Raw genomic sequence first — 20,120 nt, 5'->3', positions numbered from 1 at the left:
CATGGAAGGTGTTAAATTCTGTCCCCGCCCTGATGAGTCATCACAAGCGTGGGGGAAAGTTCCCGCCCACCCTCCCTAAAAAAATTGGAAAAGTGAATTGGGTAGTTTTGGTTGTGTGTTTTTCTTTTTCTTTTCCAAAACAGGTTCGTGGAAGTTGGATGTCGTAGCAGTGGCGGGCGTTTTGGTCTTTGCAGGGGAAAGAAGATATGGCACAATGAGAATTTCGGGAACTAGCGTTGCTATGGTCCTGATGGTACTGATGGTGGTTTCCGGATAACGGAGGTTAGACGGAAAGTGTTAATGGGGGCACTGCGGTCATTGGTTGTCTCTGAGCCAGCTTGTCGGCTTGAGGCCTATTATTTCATTAAGAGAAGGGCCGCAGTGCAATATGGTTATGTTACTGATGTTTTACGAATCTCCTGCAAAGACCAACGCTAGATAGATGAGGAATCTTTGAATAACAGATGTGTTTTTGTTATGGTATTTATTGTTTAATAAAGTAGGCTGCTACGGCCTTTTATAACTCCAACCCTCTGGTCTGGTCTTGATTGTTTAGAATAAGGTTAAGAGGTTGGGGTTTTTTAGGTAATGGGAATCACATCTGTTATACAACAGTCAAGAAGCCAGCAGGTTTTAATTGGCCCCTCAATTCACACAGTACCAATAACCACAGTGCCAGAACTGCCTCTACACCCCCTCCCATGTTGATTAAAAAAAAAAAAAAAAAAACAGATAGGAATCCATTAAAGACTCCTGGCTGCACTTACCGACCAAAGCACTTTAATTTGATGCACCTAAAGCCAACCTTTGATTTTTAATATTACAATGCTTTTGGCATCCATTAGTCATTGTATTTTTTTTTCTCATGTTTAGATTATACCCTGTCAACTGTACACTAAAATTCTATTTTTCTCTTGCAATGCATTTGTAAAATGACTTCCTTCAAAATCAAAGTAAACAACTTTTAAAGAAGTCAGGGCTGCATTTAGAAGTCAATAAGTGATGCAGATGCAGTTTAGTAATAATAGCTAATTATAGGCTTTGAAGGTTAACAGGCATGCAATTTAACATCGTTCCAGATTGTGAAAATTGCTAATAGGGTGTCTCTATCCGCCTATAAACAGTCAAGCGTTGGTGATGGAAGTTATGGAAATATTAATAAAAGTAGATAGTATTGAGCATGTTCCCTTGCATTGTAATTTCTGTCTTTCATTTAAGTCAATAAAATGAATCATGCTTATGGTAATGAGAGTACGCCATAGTTAACAAGAGGCAGGGTGTCAAAACATCGGCTGGCAAACACTGATATTTTTCACTCTTTCAAGTAAAATTATTAGGCAGTTTGCCACAAACAGCTATTTACCTTTTTGATGTCTGTGTTTGATGTTGAAGCTCAGAATGGGAGAAAGCCTCTTTCACATATCTAGACATTTACTACATGGTAAACTGAATTCCTAAAGTGTTACTAAACCCAGTAATATGAATAGTTCATCCCCCCCACAATATCCACAGCTTATAAATCTTTTTTTTACATTAAAATACTGCCACTATATACCTTTTTGGATGATCTGTATACTACGGTCAGTGATAAATTGCACAGTTTCTCCAGTGCTGAGGGTTCAGGTAGGAGGAGATTTCCACTACAGCCTATATACACGCCCACATGTGTGATGTCAATATCATTCGACCTGGCTAGCTCTGATCAATAAGTAAATGTTCTCTCCAGCATAAAAGACACAACTGAGCATGTGCAGTTCGGCTACTCTGCCTGAGTTAGCTGGCCTTCCCCAGATAGACAGTGCAGGAGGGGAGGATCTGTGCATACAGGATAAAACAGCCTTTTTACACAATGCAGAGGATTAACCCCTTCAGTTCCACAGTGAATATAACAAGCATGCTATGCTGCATATACAGACAGATTTTACTGTGTTATTACATCATTCAGCTAGGAAGGGCAAGAGTGTTTAGTGAGCTTTAAGACCATCTAGGCCAGCCAGGAGGTGATATGAGGGAATCCTCACACATTTGGTTTGTTTTGTTTTTTCCATTAAAACAATGATTTTTAGTAGTAAGTATGTACAGATAAACGATCAGAATAGGAACACAAGGTACAAAACAGTTGTCTTCATCCATTTCTCTCACATCCACTTACCACCGTGACTTAACCACTTCAGCCCCAGAAGGTTTCACTCCCTTAATGATCAGGCCATTTTGTGCGATACAGCACGGCGTTGCTTTAACTGACAATTGCGTGTTCATACAAAGCTGTACCCAAACAAAATGTATGTCCTTTTTTTTCCCACAAATAGAGCTTCCTTTTGGTGGTATTTGATTACCTCAGTGTTTTATTTTTTTGCAATTTTTTTTTTTTTTTTTAAATTAAAAAGGTTTTTATTGAATATTTTTGGTAACTACATCTTCCAAAGCACATCGCCACACATGTCAGTAACATTCTAATACGATTATACATCACAATTACTTTCAATGGTGTTACATATCCCATTAGTCCATACAATTCGGTTTGAAATGACTCCCAGTCCCCTCCCACCCCACATACAGTACATATCCATCCCTTGTATATTTATCTTTTCATCTAAGAACACTGTAAAAGCCTAGTCATTACTAGTTCTCCAGGGCTAACCCTTTAGACCATATGCGTTCAAACCTGTTTGGGCAGCCTCTGTGTTGGTATATGTATTTTTCCATAATAAGGGTTTTACCCATATGTGTTATCCAGGCTTTAACGGTAGGCGGTACTGTAGACTTCCAGGCCATTAGGATGATTTTCCTAGCTTGAAACAAAGCCCTTAAGAAGGCCACTCTAGTCTGTTCCTCAGGGATTGCATCCTCCAGGACCCCTAGCAGACAGCACATAGGGTCTACAGGTACCATTGTTTGGAACACTCCATTTAGTGTATTAACCACCCCGTGCCAATACCGATGGAGCTTCGGGCACCGCCACAAAAGGTGCATAAGGTCCGCACTGTGCTGCTGGCATCGGCTGCACAGGGGGTCCGCTACTCTGCCCATCCTGTGTAGTTTTATTGGAGTATAGTGCACCCTAAGTATTATATATAGTTGGGAGACTTTTTGCGCCACATTTAGGGAGCATGTAGATATGGCTTGTAATGCTTCCTCCCATTGATCCCCTGTTATCTTGCCCAGGTCCCTCTCCCACGCTTCTATCGCCTTACAGGGATAGGCATGTAGGTGTCTGGTAAGTAGCATTTGATAACACATGGATATAATCCCTTTTGTTGCACTGGAGGATTGCAGCACGTGGAACACCACCGGAGTGGGTGATACTTCCCATTCTCCAGCATCTCCCTGCGCAGCAACCGCATGCCGAAGCTGCAGGTATGAATAGTACATATTATCGGGAAGATTGAATGTGGCCTGCAACTCTGCAAAGGACAGCAATTTGCCATGTTTAAATATGTGAAACAGCATGGTCACCCCGTGAGCCCTCCATCTGGGCTCGCGCTGTAACTTGGCAAGCTCCACATAGGTATGATTTCCCCATATTGGGCTGTATTCTGTAAATACATGCACCCCCTGGAGTTGTCTTTCTTTGTTCCATACCTTTTGCACCAGGGATAGCGTTGGGGTTTCTTTATTAGATTTTACAAACATTTGTGCCTCCAGACCCAGAGGAATGGTCTCAGCACCTGTTGTAAAAAGCATCAATTGTGCTGCGGAGCCCATTGGTTCATGTGTCATAGAGCCTACAAGATGCAGCTGTGCTGCAATATAGTACAGCCAAGGGTTGGGGACCGCCAACCCTCCGCCATCTTTGGGATACTGTGACTGCTCCAGCTGAACTCTAAGAGCTTTGTTGTGCCAGAGCGATCGCCTAAAGAGAGTATGTTCAAAAAGAAAAAGAAAAACTGCGCTGCAGAGCAAAAAAGGTCAAAGGTAAAAGCTGCACACAAAATACACCAATATCTGTGTATACCATGAAAAATAAAAAATAAATAAAGTGCGCTAATTATATGAAAATACACACATAGATGTGAATACATGTGGGTGGTAGTAAAAACCAGAATCTACTGAGAGCAAGTAAATGACTCCATGAGTGGTAGAAATATATAAGTGCAAAACATAAAAACTCAAATAAAAAGAAGAAACAAAAAATGTGTACATGTGAAGTACAATGATATTAATAGCGTGAAAATCTGAAAATCAAACAAACTCAGTCCATGGGTTCAAACATAAAAAGTTCATCAGTGAAAAAAAGCTTCCATCCACTATACAGCTCAGCAGCAACTAATCCCCCTATGAGTGGATTGACAAAGGAGAGAGATGTGCAGGATGGTGCAAATCCACTGGCGGTAAGTGAGAAAGTGATAAAGGTGGACTCTTACCCTCCGTGTTGGACCCCCTCCTTGGCAGGGTCTATCAGGCATGCAGATTTTTGCCCTCTGCAGGGACCGTGTAATGAGAAGATCTTCCCAGCAGCTGTCAGGAATGTTGTCTCCGATCCGGGCTGGTCCAAGTGAAACGCCTGGAGAGGGGGGAAGGAAAGCTCTCTTGCTCCCAGTGTGGCAAAGGAAAAAACAAAGAGTATGGACTACTCTGAAAATCTTTAGCTGTATCACTACTGGTGAGTTATGGAGAAAGTATAATAATTGGGGCATTAAAATCATTTTAATTAAATTTGCCTTACAAGCTAATGACATCATAAGGTTGTTCCATGTGTTTATTTTGTCATGGAAGTGGGACAGTAATGGGAATATATTTAGGGAACAATAATCCCCAATGTTTGGTGATATTTGGATGCCAAAAAAACTAGGAGTCATCAGAGCTGACTTAGACCAGTTTATAGTTAGGCCGGAGAAATGCCCAAACTTTTCTATTATGGCCATCACTCCTATCAACGACTGACTAGTGTCTCCCAAGAAAAGCAGCATGTCATCCGCATATAACATGAGCTTTTCGTGCATGCCACCCTATTTTAATCCCTCTATCCGTGTGCTATCCCTTATCGTCGCCCCCAATGGTTCTATTGCGATTGCAAAGAGCAGGGGGGACAGCAGGCATCCCTGCCTCGTCCCCCTGCCCAGAGCAAAAGCTTCCGACATCCTATTTGCTACTCTAATATTGGCCTGGGGAGCTGCATATAATAACTTTATCCATGCTACAAACCGGTGTCCAAAGCCAAACTTATCTAGTGTCGCCAATAAGTATCTCCAGCTGACAATGTCAAACGCCTTGTTGGCATCCAAGGACAGGAGAGCTATGTGACCCCCATTATCAGCTTGTACTTGCATGTTCATATACAACCTTCTAAGGTTTGTGGCTGTGGATTTTTGTGGCATAAAGCCAGCCTGGTCTGGATGTATGATAGTGGATATTATCCCTTTGACCCGGAGCGCCAGAACCTTGGCAAGGATCTTTACATTGCTTTGGAGCAAGGAGATGGGCCTGTAGGAGCCCGGGTCAACCAGATCCTTCCCCGGCTTAAGTAATAGAATCACATTTGCACTGGTCATGGAATCTGGTAATCTACCTTCTGATAAACTGGCGTTAAAGACTCTTACTAGTTCTGGCAACAATTTCTCTCCATATTTAGTGTATACCTCCATCGGGAGACCATCATCCCCTGGCGCCTTACAGGTAGAGAAAGAACTCGCCGCCACCTGGAGCTCTTCCAAAGTTATCGGAGCATCCAGTTGTTGTCTAGCCTCAGCAGACAGTGAGGGTAATTGATGTTTGTCATGAATGTGTTTAGATCTACATCAGAGTAGGCCTCTCTGGACTTGTATAAGTCCGTATAAAAATTGGCCAGCTCGGAGACAATTGCATCGGGAGAATTAACTATCTTGCCATTGGCAGCACGAATGGCTTCTATGGCTGGTGATTGTTGTTGGGATTTTGCAATTTTTGCTAGTAGGCGGCCCGTCTTTTCCCCCTCCTCATAAAACGCCAGTTTCGTGAAAAATTTTTTGCTTTCTGCAGTGGAGGATCTCACGCGGTCCAAGGAATCCTGAGCCGCCATCCATGCCTCCCTTGCAGAATCAGTAGGATCAGTCACAAACGCTAGCTCTAGTTGACTCACCAAGTCACCCGCCGGCTCTAGCAGAGCTGAGGTGTTCTGTTTAACCATTTGTATTTCCTGAATGAATATACCTCTACAGTATGCTTTAAACGTTTCCCATTTGTTCAGGATATCTGTGTGCTGCTGATGTGTTTTAAAGAAGTCCTGGATCTGAACCGCTATCCGTTCTTGTGAAGTAAACAATTTAACCCAGAAGGCATTTAGCTTCCTTGGGGCCCTAGATAATAAGCTGGTGGGTTGTGTATATAACCATATGACTAATGGGGAGTGGTCTGATACTCCCCGTGGATAATATTCCACTTTAGAGGTGTATCCTACCATATCAGGGGTACCAACACAGAAGTCTATACAGGATAGTGATCCGTGCGTCTTGGTTTGGATTACGAATACGCCATAAATCAGTCCATCCTACCTCTGTCAAGAGACGACTAAGGGAAGTTCCCCTACCCCCCCTGGGTGGTACTATAGGGGGGTGCCTGTATAGTCTGGAGTCTAGGCAGCAGTTAAAATCTCCCATAATTAATAGCGGAATGCTGGTTTGTTGGTCATATATGACAGTAGCAACAGCAACACCTCTCGCGAGAACGGGGGTGGTATATATACAAAAGCCAGGATCATAGTAACAGTGTATATTTTACAGTGTAGGAAAATAAATCTACCAGATATATCTATCAAAGAGTCTAACTCCTGGTATGCTATGGCCTTGTGTATCAGTACACTCACTCCGCGGGAAAAGGCGGAGTAAGTGGAATGATATGCCTTCCCTACCCATGCATATTGCAGGAAGCTAACCGTATTGTCCTGCAGGTGAGTCTCCTGCAGACCAATTATGGTGGGGTGGAACCGCCATAATTGGTATCTGCATAACCGCAGATATCATTGGTATCTGCATAACCGCAGATATCATTGTTCTCTTCAATGGATCATTCACCCCTCGCAAGTTCCATGACATTATAGGTGTACAAGACATGTCATACCATTATATATCAATCTGTGCATATAAGAAACCACTGCTGTTGCAGGTATATTTCCCTCACCTCCCCTGTTGGGGACTATAGTGCGGTCAGAGGAAGTCATTATGTGGCAAAGCTTCCGTTGGACTATTCTGTAGTAACACGTGCATTGGAGATGTGGTAATAAACTGGTGAAAAACAATAAGTGTGAGCATACTGGTGAACAGATGAGTGGGACACAATCTGCAGTTCTGTCCCTGCCAACATGGCAGAATAGATAATTCCCAAAAACCGTGGGGTTTGATCACCGTCAACCAACTTTTTGCCAACTGGGCAAAGAAACCTGTGCCATATCAACCTAGACAGCAGGTTTAATGCGCACATTGCACTTACGTTCTTACCGCTTGTACGGTTAAACTTGTGAACAAACAAAAACAGATTGCAGTTGGACTTCCAGTTGCTGAAAGTGGAATTTTAGTAAAAGTCCTCTTTAAACCAAGTAAAAACTGCACAAGTGATAGGGCGCCCTTCATGCCCAGCAGAGTTTGGTATAGCAACGTCATCCTTCTCCATTTTCTCGTCCTCATCGTCGCAAGCCCTGCTCATTTCGGTCCAGCCATTCTGCTGCGTCTTGAGCATTTTCAAAAAAGTGATTTTGGTCTCCTGCTGTAATGCGTAATTTGGCCGGGAAAAGCATGGCGTATTTTAACTGTAGACGCTGTAGCCTTTTCTTGACTTCTGTAAAATTAGCCTTTTTGCGCTGTACTTCTGCAGAAAAGTCTGGGTAAAAGGATATTATGGTGCCATTGAAGTGTACTGCTCCCTTTTCCCTGGCCAGTCACAGCACCACCTCACGATCTCTGTAGTTCAGGAGCCTGGCAAGCACTGATCTCAGGGGACTACCAGGCGGGAGAGGCCGCGGCGGCACTCGATGCGCCCACTCTACTGCATACAAGGGAGAGAGTGCCTCCTTTCCAAACACTTCTTGTAGCCAGCCTTCAATAAATGCAGTGGGGTCCCTCCCCTCCACTTTCTCAGGGAGCCCCACTATGCGGACATTGTTGCGTCTCAGGCGGTTCTCAATGTTGTCTGTTTTATCGAACGCCTGGTGGGCCTCCTGAGTTGTTACTCTCACTTCTTTATGGTCCTCCATGTCACTCTCTCCTCTCTACAGCAGTGGTCCTCTCTCTGATTTTTTGTATGTCTTGGCGTAGTAAAGAAACTGTCTCCTTCAGCCCCCCAAATTTCTCTTTAGGATCATCCACCGAGGCAATGCATTTATGTACATCCTGTAATATTTCACTCAGTGTAGGTTGGGGACTGTCCTCCGCCTGCAGATCAAACAGATCAGGCATGGGGTCAGGGACAGACTCCATGGATTCATTATCTTCCAGCCTGTCTGTGTCATCTCTGTCTGCCTGCATAGCGGACACTGCTGTGTGCTGTGAGGTAGCCTGTGATAATTCCACAGGTCCTGCCAGTTTTTGGGCATAATATAACATGTCTCTGGGCTGGTCTTTTGTCTTGGGGGGTTTTGATGACTTACCACCCTGCTCTGGTTTCTTGTCCTGGTCTCGTGGTGTCTTCTGAGGCTAAGAGTGCCCAGCGCCATTTTGGAATTCCTGGGAAGCTGAGGCCGCGGCGTCCCCCCGGTTCCCACGGGTCATCATACTTGTTGTGAATTCCTGGGGTGTCTGGAGACTGTTAGGAGCCGTTACCAGACTTTTTCCGGTGAGGAAAGGATGCTCTGCAGGATCAACAGCAGGAGCTCCGTCGAACAAGACTGTTCACATGCCCCGTCAGGCCACGCCCCCCCATTTTTTTGCACTTTTTAAAATAAATAAAAATTTTTTTTTAAAATGTTATAAAATAATTTAGACCAATATGTATTCTGCTACATATTTTTGGTAAAAAAAATTCCAATAAGCATCGTGTCTACAAACTATAGGATATTTTGATGGCATTTTTATTTTTACTAGTGATGGCAATCAGCAATTTTTAGTGGGACTGTGACATTGCGGCAGACAAATTGGACACTAAGTGACACTTTTTGGGGACCAGTGACACCAATACAATTATCAGTGCTAAAAAAAAATGCACTCTCACTGTACTAATGACACTGGCAGGGAAGTGCTTAACATCAAGAGTGATCAAAGGGTTAAGTGTCCACCTAGGGTGTGCTTTCTAACTGTGTAGGGGGTGGCTTAACTGGAGCAAGAGAGAGATCTGTGTTCCTGCTTAGCAGAAACACAAGATCTCCATCTTTCTCTCTGACAGAACGGCGGAAGAAACGACAACGTACAGATACGTTGTTTCGAGCAGCAGGGCCGCAGTAAATATGCGGTGGGCGGTCCGGAAGCGGCTAAAGTTTAACTAAAGGCAAAACTTTTATATGGAGTGGAGATGGATTAGAATGCTCATCAGTTTGTATTGCTGTGTGTATCCCCGTTAGGGAGATTCTTCCTCTCTATTTGTTCTATTTGCCATTATCAGTGAAAGTGAATTAAATTCATATGCTTTTCTATTGTTGTTGTTCTCAATTATTTTGTGAATGGTGTCTTGGTTTTCAATTGTGTTTTATTGTCATTGTCACTCTTTAATCAAATAAATAAATATAATTTAAACATTTAAAAAGAAGAAAAGAAAGTCAAAGTAAAAGAAAACCACAAATTTTGAGTTGTCCACTGAAAAGTAATAGAAGGAAAATCTTCCAATGGGGACACTAGTTCTGGTGACCTGGGGGTCACCAAAGAATTCTCTTAACCACTTCAGCCCTGGAAGATTTGCCTGCTCAATGACCAGGCCATTTTTTGCGATACGGCTCGCTTTAAGTGACAATTGCGCTGTCGTGCGACGCTGTACCCAAACGAAATTGATGTTCTTTTTTTCCCACAAATAGCGCTTTCGTGGTGGTATTTGATCACCTCTTTTTTTTTTTATTTGCGCTATAAACAAAAGAAGAGCGACAGTTTTGAAAAAACTTTACTTTTTGCTAGAATAATTATCACACATTTCTTTTAAAAAAAAAACACATTTTTTCCTCAGTTTAGACCGATATGTATTCTTCTACATGTTTTTGATTAAAAAAATCACAATAAGCGACTAAGCATATATTGATTGGTTTGCGCAAAAGTTATAGCGTCTACAAAATAGGGAATAGATCTATGGCATTTTTATTATTTATTTTACTAGTAATGGCGGTGATCTGCAATTTTTATCGGGACTGCGATAGTGTGGCGGACAAATTGGACACTTTTGACACATTTTTGGGACCATTAACAATTATACAGCTATAAAAATGCACGGATTACTGTATAAATGTCAATGGCAGGGAAGGGGTTAACACTAGGGGGCGATCAAGGGGTTAACCGTGTTCCCTAGGTGTGTTCTAACTGTAGGGGGGGTGGGACTGACTAGGGGAAGAGAGAGATTGGTGTTCATACTTTGTATGAACACACAATCTGTCTCCTCTACCCTGAGAGAACCGGGATCTATGTGTTTACACGCACAGATCCCGGTCAGGGACAGGAAATTAAGGAAAATCTCTGCAATGCGACACAGATGCCGAAACAAAATCTGACAGAGGTTATAACCTTCCCTTACTCCATCCAAAATTAAAAAAAAACATGTTTTGCCTAAGGCCCCTTTACACGTGGGGCTGTCTGTTTTGACAGACTCTGCTTGCTCATTAGGGATCGATCCGTTGATCTCCACTGAGCAGGCGGATGACAGGTCCGTCTCCACACACTGTGCTGAGATGGACCTGTCAGAGCCCCGCTGTCTTTTATGGGAGATCGGATGAAAACAGATCCGCCTGTCTGTTTTCATCCGATTCCATCTGATCCAATCTGCCAGACAGATGGAAAATAGGGTCACCATCCGTCTGGATTTGGCGGATCAGATAGCGCTGGATGTTAGCGGACATGTCACAGCTCACATCCGTTGCTCCATAAAGGTGCATAGAGCAATCCGATCAGGTCCACCTGAAATACAGACAGGCGCACCTGATAGAACAGCATGTGTTAAAGTTCTACTTTAAGCTCATAGGCCAACTTGCACACGGAGGGAAGGATTAACAATACTGTAGAATATAGATCTCAATTTGTGAGAGTCTTCGCCTTTAACCACTTCCATAAAGGGGGTTAGACACTGGCTGCAGGAATGTAGAAAATTGGGTTTGTAAGGCCTGACGGGCCTCTAAATATCTGAAAAACCTATGATTAGACAATGAAAATTCATCCCTCAGCCTGTCAAATGTTTTGAGACTGCCAGAGGACAAAAAGTGACATAGGAAATATATGCCCCTAACATACAGAAAGAATAGTGGTCATTGGGACGTTAAATGAGGCGTGTCACGAAAAATAATACATAAATAAAAATTATATTTATGGAACAAACAAAATGTAAACATATGATCATCCATATTATAGTTTCAAAAAAGGTATAGCTGGTAGAGAACTGAAATTTTAAAAATGTACATGAATAAAATAAATTAATCTTACACTGGTACATAATGGTATCTACAGTATCTCACAAAAGTGAATACATCCCTCACATTTTTGTAAATATTTCATTATATCTTTTCATGTGACAACACTGAAGAAATTACACTTTCCTACAATGTAAAGTAGTGAGTGTACAGCTTGTATAACAGTGTAAATTTGCTGTCCTCTCAAAATAACTCAACACACAGCCATTAATGTCTAAACTGCTGGCAACAGAAGTGAGTACACCCCTAAGTCAAAATGTCCAAATTGGGCCCAATTAGCCATTTTCCGCTCCCGTGTGTCATGTGACTCATTTTTGTGTTGCAAGGTCTCAGGTGTGAATAGGGAGCAGGTGTGTTAAATTTGGTGTTATCGCTTTTCATCTCTCATACTGGTCACTGGAAGTTCAACATGGCACCTCATGGCAAAGAACTCTGAACATCTGAAAAAAAGAATTGTTGCTCTACATAAAGATGGCTTACGGTATTAGAAGATTGCCAAGGCCCTAAAACTGAGCTGCAGCACAGTGGCCAAGACCATACAGCTGTTTAACAGGACAGGTTCCACTCAGAACAGGCCTCACCATGGTCGACCAAAGAAGTTGAGTGCACATGCTCAGCGTCATATCCAGAGGTTGTCTTTGAGAAATAGACGTATAAGTGCTGCCAGCATTGCTGCAGAGGTTGAAGTGGTGGGGGGTCAGCCTGTCAGTTGTCAGACCATAAGCCGCACACTGCATCAAACTGGTCTGCATGGCTTTTGTCCCAGAAGGAAGCCTCTTCTAAAGATGATGCACAAGAAAGCCTGCAAACAGTTTGCTGAAGACAAGCAGACTAAGGACATAGATTACTGGAACTATGTCCTGTGGTCTGATGAGACCAAGATAAACACATTTGGTTCAGATGTCAAGCGTCTGTGGGGGCAACCAGGTGAGTAGTACAAAGACAAGTGTGTCTTGCCTACAGTCAAGCATGGTGTTGGGAGTGTCATGGTCTGGGGCTGCATGAGTGCTGCCGGCACTGGGGAGCTACAGTTTATTGAGGGAACCATGAATGCCAACATGTACGGTTGGCATTCATGGCATGATCCCCTCTCTTCGGAGACTGGGCCTCAGGCAGTATTCCAACATGATAACAACCCCAAACACACCTCCAAGACGACCATTGCCTTTCTAAAGAAGCTGGGGGTAAATGTGATTACTGGCTAAGCATGCCTCCAGACCTAAACCCTATGGAGCATCTGTGGAGCATCCTCAAATGGAAGGTGGAGGAGCGCAAGGTCTCTAACATTCACCAGCTCTGTGATGTTGTCATGGAGGAGTTGAAAGAGGACTCCAGCGGCAACCTGTGAAGCTCTGGTGAACTCCATGCCAAAGAGGGTTAAGGCAGTGCTAGAAAATAATGGTGGCCACACAAAATATTGACAATTTCAGCCCAAATTGGACATTTTCATTTAGGGGTGTACTCACTTTTGTTGCCAGCAGTTTAGACATTAAATGCTGTGTGTTGAGTTATTTTGAGGGGATAGCAAATTTATACTGTTATACAAGCTGTACACTCACTACTTTACATTGTAGCAAAGTGTCATTTCTTCAGTGTTGTCACATAAAAAGATATAATAAAATATTTACAAAAACGTGAGGGGTGTACTCACTTTTGTGAGATACTGTATATACATGCTTGCATGGCAAGCATAAAAAGTAAAAACCACAAATCTCTTTACATCTTTAAAAAACTTGACACATTTCGTGGAGCTTGTCCACTCATCAGCAGTATGGTACAAGAGAGATCTATGAATGTAAGTAAAAAATATTGTAATAATAAATGGTTCCCCAGAAGGGGAAAAAAGGGACAAAAAGCCTAAATAATTGCACGTCGGCTCAAAGATCGTCCAGTGTTTAAAAAGAGGGGGTTAGGGCCTCTACGCCCCGCTAGCGATGCCAGTGGTGCTGTGATGTTGGGTTGATCTTTGTTCATCTGACGCCAGTGGGTGGGTGGATGTGGATTTACTTCCGGCACATGCACCAGATGTGGTCCACAGTCCTGCCGCCCTTGTCATTCGGCGTCCAACCTGGCGTTGGTGGGGACCCGCCTTGAGTCTCAGGTAAAAGAGCCGAGTTCCAGCTAGCAGACCATTCTCATTGCCACATTCACCAGAGGGGCACTGGAACTTCTTTCTCACTCGTGTAACCACACACGTAAGAATCAGGGGGGTTTATTCCCTGAACCTACTTTGCTTTTATTTACCCAGTCACCACTTAATTTTTTTTTCTCACATGTGTTTTGGGGTTTGGTTTTATTTCACCATCATTTTTTTTTTAACCAACACACTTTGGTCAATTGTCCTAATGCTATATCACTACTCACTCACTTTGGTGTTCCCTTGGGATTTTTTGACACATCCTATGAACATATTTACTCCCACTGACTATATTTACTCATTTATATATATTTATATATACACATATTTTTATACCTTTTTCAGATTAATGTGGGCTACATGTGTTTTCACCTAAACATGGACTGCACTGTGTCAACTGGCTGGCTCCTTTGCTGTTTTTCTGCACCTGGATGTCTTTTCCTGCCTCAGCCCCGGGTTAGACGTTGTTTGGAAGCCCTTACCCCCTCTTTTTTTAAGTATTTAGGCTTTTTGTCCCTCCCCCCCTTCTGAGGAACCATTAATTATTACACTATTTTTTACTTACATTCATAGATCTCTCTTGTTCCATACTCCTGAGTGGACAAGCTCCACGAAATGTGTTTCAAGATGTCAACAGATTTGTGGTTTTTACTTTTTATTTTTATATACCATTATGTACCAGTGCAAGATGAATTTATTTTATTCATGTACATTTTTTAGATGTCCGTTCTTTACTAGCTATACCTTTTTTGAAACTATACTATGGATGATCACGGAATGTTTAAATTTTGTTTGTTCAATAAATATCATTTTTATTATTTATGTACTATTTTTTATGACATGCCTCATTTAAAGTTCCAATGACCACTGTTCTTTCTGTATGTTATACAATATTAATGGAGGCCTGTCACGGTGGTTGTGCCAGGTCACATTTTTCCTGTATATGCCTCTGCATTAGGGATAGAAAGGAGTTCAGGAAATTATTTATCGTGACTTAAGGGAGTGTAATCGTTATACTGAGGGAGGTTTAGTTCATCAAAAGGCCATGGCCCAAATCACCACAGAGTTCCCCCCATCGCAGAGACCCCAATCGCATAGTACCCTCTTCATAGCCCCTATCACCATAGCAATGAATGATATTCTGCATTCTGGCCCTAGAACATCATTGATTGTTATGAATTATACATTAGAGCTCCCTGTCACATCAGAGTTGCCCCAATACATCATAGACCCCTTATATATGAGTACTCCATCACATCAGAGCTTCACAATCACATCAATGCTCGTGTGCATTCTGGCCCTAGAGCGCCATTGGTTGTTATGAAAAATGTAAAATAAAAAGACAAGACTTACATAGTTAGGTTGATAAAAGACACAAGTCCATCTAGTTCAACAATAAAAAAATAAATTAAAAAATACACTATCATGCAATCCTTTACTCAGTTGAGCCAGAGGAAGGTCAAGAACCCCAGAAAAGCATGATCCAATTTGCTACAGCAGGGGAAAAAATTCCTTCCTGATCCCCCGAGAGGCAATTGAATATTCCCTGAATCAACTTTACCTATGAATGTTAGTACCCACTTATATTATGTATATTTAGGAAAGAATCCAGGCCTTTTTTAAGCAATCTACTGAGCTGGACAGAACCACCTCTGGTAACCCATAGAAATCTGCCACATTTTAGAAAGCTTCTGAATTCCTGCAGTTTAGCTTTAGGTTTAAGGGACAGAGGAAGATGCTGCAATAGTTACCTAATTCCTTGGTCCCGCACTCTTTTTCCTGATGATCTGGGCTCTGGGTGGTCACTCTCTATCAATTACATACAAGGCAGGGCATTGTCCAAAGATAATCCAGGCATGAGACCATGGCCAGAAGTGCCCTAGAAAGGAGGCTTTGCAAGGCTGGAGGTAGCCTACAAGAGCGAGGAATAAGGCAAGTATTATTGATTTTCCCTATAGATTAGACTTAACAAGCAGTTAACCCTTCCAGTGGGGGGGGGTGCACTACAAAGGAATTTTTTTGGACCAATAGTGAGCCATGGAGGTGTGTGCTTATGTTGAAATTTACACTATAAAGCACCTAGGTTTTTAAGGGCTCCTGGGATGCTGTAGAAAAGTTCTCTAATGTGAGGGCAACAGCAGGTGCCTGCAATTACTTTCAAGTTACAGTTTAAAGAGTATGTAAACTCTAACAATACATTTCTTAATTGCTCCCTTTTGGTCTGTTGAATATAGCACTGAAAGTATTTTATCTGTTCAACAAGTAAAAAAATTGCTGTTCATCAAGCCAGAAATCTTGCAAGCTAATTGCTGCCTGTGCTCTCTGCCTCTGGTCTGTTATCTGTTAGCATTGTTCCCTGTTATCCCTGTGCACTACAAAACTCCTCCCCCCGTTATGGAGAAGAGAGACAAGTGTTATGTAGTCCTAACACACTTCCTGTCCTAATAGTAGTCCACTGTAGTGGAGATGCCAGTAGCAGGTATGTACCATACTCATGGGATAACCGTGGAAGGTGTAAATCTAGCTGCTGGGTCCTGTGCCAACCAGCTGCCATGCTGCATTGCACACACAGGAGGCACTCATGTACTCTGATTGGATGGGGGAGGCAGACAACGTGGTGACATCACAGTCTCCATCTCGTCCAATAAGAGATCATTTTGCATTCCTTGAGAAAATGCTAATTGTTTCCAGGCACCCCTGCCAAGCAAGCGATCTGTGTTCACAATTCCATGGGCATCCCATTGGTATGTCATATACATACTTAAATTGGTCCAAGCTAGACCAATGAAAAAAATTGCCATATCTAAACTTCTGTTTCAAAGAGTATTTTTTTGTCAAAGCTATTTTAAATTGTTTTAGTAAAGGGTATGAACAGTTAGAACTCCTATCAGGATTTTTATTGGTGTCTGTGCCCCCACTGGGAAGATTCATCCCTCTATTTGTTCTGGTGATCATTTTGATAGAAAATGTTATACTTGTCACCAGATCTGGTGATTCCTTTTCTGTCTCTGGAACAGGAAAGGAAAGTGAATATCCCTAATGGGACACAATAAACAAAAGTCTATATTGAACAAAAGTTATCTTATACTTTATAAGTAAAAAATAAGATCCACTCAAACCCTTTCTCTTAAATATCGTCACCTTCCTATGCAGATCCCTAAACGTATTAGTATTCTGTCATAGCTCTCATTTTTATTCTGGCAAGTGAGCTTATGAATATATCCAGATAATCAAACTGCTGATGCCTGAAAAGGTCAGAACAATAAATGTTATTGCTGCTTTGTCTGGCATATATATGCCTTTCTTATCCTAGTGCTACATTCTCAAGCAACTGAGACATGAAATGTCACTATTATAATTTTCACATTCTATAGCTTGTATAATGAGTAAAACAGCCCAGAACCGACAAACTATATGCATCTGTGCCTCTGTAACACTGCTACAACAAAGTTTTCATGGGTATGAAGAATTAGTTTTACTGCAGAAATCCACAGGAACAGTTAAAATGACATAAATTTCTATGGTGCTAGTTTAGATGAACAACAGTGCACTGGGAAAAATTAGACATGGCCAACTTTTTTTTTGCATTAATGCATGTTAATAGCCCTGAAGAAATGAGTGGTCATATATATAAAGACACACAGAGGGGTTGATTTACTAAAACTGGAGAGTGCAAAATTTGGTGCAGCTCTGCACAGAAACCAATCAGCTTCTGGGTTTTATTGTCAAAGCTTAATTGAACAAGGTGAAGTTAGAAGCTGATTGGCTACTATGCACAGCTGCACCAGATTTTGCACTCTTCAGTTTTAGTAAATCAGCCCCAGTATCTCACAAAAGTGAGTACACCCCTCACATTTTTGTAAATATTTTATTCTATCTTTTCATGTGACAACACTGAAGAATTGACACTTTGCTACAATGTAAAGTAGTGAGTGTACAGCTTGTATAATGCCGCGTACACTTGTGCGGAATGTCCGACAGAAAAAGTCAGACAGAAGCTTTTCTTCGTCTATTCCGATCGTGTGTATGCCTCATTGGACTTTCTTTTTCGAAAATTCTGACGGACCTAGAAATGGAACATGTTCTAAATATTTCCAACGGAACCAATTCCTATCGGGAAAACTGCTCATCTGTATGCTGTTCCGACGGACCAAAAACGACGCATGCTCTGAAGCAAGTACGAGACGGAAGCTATTGGCTACTGGCTATTGCACTTCCTTTTTCTAGTCCCGTCATACGTGTTGTATGTCACTGTGTTCTGGACAGTCGGGTGTGACCGTGTGTAGGCAAGACCGATTGAGCGGAATTCTGACGGAGAAACCTTCGGAGTTTATTCCAACGGCAAAACTGGTCGTGTGTACGCGGCATAACAGTGTAAGTTTGCTGTCCCCTTAAAATAGCTCTACACACAGCCGTTAATGTCTAAACCGCTGGCAACAAAAGTGAGTACACCCCTAAGTGAAAATGTCCAAATTGACACTTTGGGCCCAATATTTTGGATGGCCACCATTATTTTCCAGCACTGCCCTAACCCTCTTGGGCATGGAGTTCACCAGAGCTTCACAGGTTGCCACTGGAGTCCTCTTCCACTCCTCCATGAAGACATCACAGAGCTGGTGGATGTTAGAGACCTTGCGCTCCTCCACCTTCCATTTGAGGATGCCCCACAGATGCTCAATAGGGTTTATGTCTGGAGACATGCTTGGCCAGTGCATCGCCTTTACCCTCAGCTTCTTAAGCAAGGCAATGGTCATCTTGGAGGTGTGTTTGGGGTTATCATGTTGGAATACTGCCCTGCAGTCCAGTCTCTGAAGGGAGGGGATCATGATCTGCTTCAGTATATCACAGTACATGTTGGCATTCATGGTTCCCTCAATGAACTGTAGCTCCCCATCGCCGGCAGCACTCATGCAGCCTCAGACCATGACACTCCCACCACCATTCTTGACTGTAGGCAAGACACACTTGTCTTTGTACTCCTCACCTGGTTGCCACCACACATGCTTGACACCATCTGAACCAAATACGTTTATCTTGGTCTCATCAGACCACAGGACATGGTTATAGTAATCCATGTCCTTAGTCTGCTTGTCTTCAGCAAACTGTTTACGGGCTTTCTTGTGCATCATCTTTAGAAGAGGCTTTCTTCTGGGACGACAGTCATGCAGACCAGTTTGATGCAGTGTGCGGCGTTTGGTCTGAGGACTGACAGGCTGACCCCCCACCCCTTCAACCTCTGCAGCAATGCTGGTAGCACTCATACGTCTATTTCTCAAAGACAACCTCTGGATATGACGCTGAGCATGTGCACTCAACTTCTTTGGTCAACCATGGTGAGGCCTGTTCTGAGTGGAACCTGTCCTGTTAAACCACTGTATGGCTTGGCCACTGTGCTTCAGCTCAGTTTCAGGGTCTTTGCAATCTTCTTATAGCCTAGGCAATCTTTATGTAGAGCAACAATTCTTTTTTTCAGATCCTCAGAGAGTTCTTTGCCATGAGGTGCCATGTTGAACTTCCAGTGACCAGTATGAGAGAGTGAGAGTGATAACTCCAAATTGAACACACCTGCACCCCATTCACACCTGAGACCTTGTAACACTAACAAGTCATATGACACCGGGGAGGGAAAATGGCTAATTGGGCTCAATTTAGACATTTTCACTTAGGGATGTACTTACTTTTGTTGCCAGCAGTTTAAACATTTATGGCTGTGTGTTGAGTTATTTTGAGGGTACAGAAAATTTACACTGTTATACAAGCTGTACACTCACTACTTTACATTGTAGCAAAGTGTAATTTCTTCAGTGTTGTCACATGAAAAGATGGAATAAAATATTTACACAAATACGAGGGGTGTACTCACGTTTGTGAGATACTGTATACATATTACAAATGTAGGACTCTGTTGCCCTTTACTGTTAGCTGCTAATATTACAGTGTTCTGTATAATTATGTAGTAGCAGTTTCTGTGTCTAGGAGGCTGGCCTTGAAAACCCAGGAGGAGAAAGTGGAAAAACATTAATCCTGGACTAGGAGGGGGAAGAATTTGTGTGGATAATCCCTGGACTAGGAGGAGGGGGTGTGTGGGGAATCCCTGGACTAGAAAGGAGGGGTGTGTGGAGAATTCATGAGCTAAAAAGATGGGGATGTGGAGAATTCCTGGACCAGGAGGGGGGGGTGGAGAATTCCTGGACTAGGAGGGGAGGGGTGATCTTTGGACTAGGAGATTGTGGGGGGGGGTGTAGAATCACTGTACTAGAAGAGGAGGGGTGTGTGGAGGAGGCGTTAAAGCATATGCCCCTTTAAGCCACTCCCACTGTTGATGTAATGTGACCACACCCACAATTTGGCTTGGCGTGCTAAGCATTGGCATGCTACTGTTTGTTTTTTTTTTGGGTGGGTGACAAAAGAATTAACAGCCCTGGTTGCCAGATGTGCCACAGGCATATCTCCAATCTTTTAGAGATGGGAATGAGGGACATC

This window comes from Aquarana catesbeiana, linkage group LG04, assembly GCF_042186555.1.
Source record: "Aquarana catesbeiana isolate 2022-GZ linkage group LG04, ASM4218655v1, whole genome shotgun sequence".
NCBI lineage: Eukaryota > Metazoa > Chordata > Amphibia > Anura > Ranidae > Aquarana > Aquarana catesbeiana.
Note: the sequence above shows the minus strand (reverse complement) of the source record.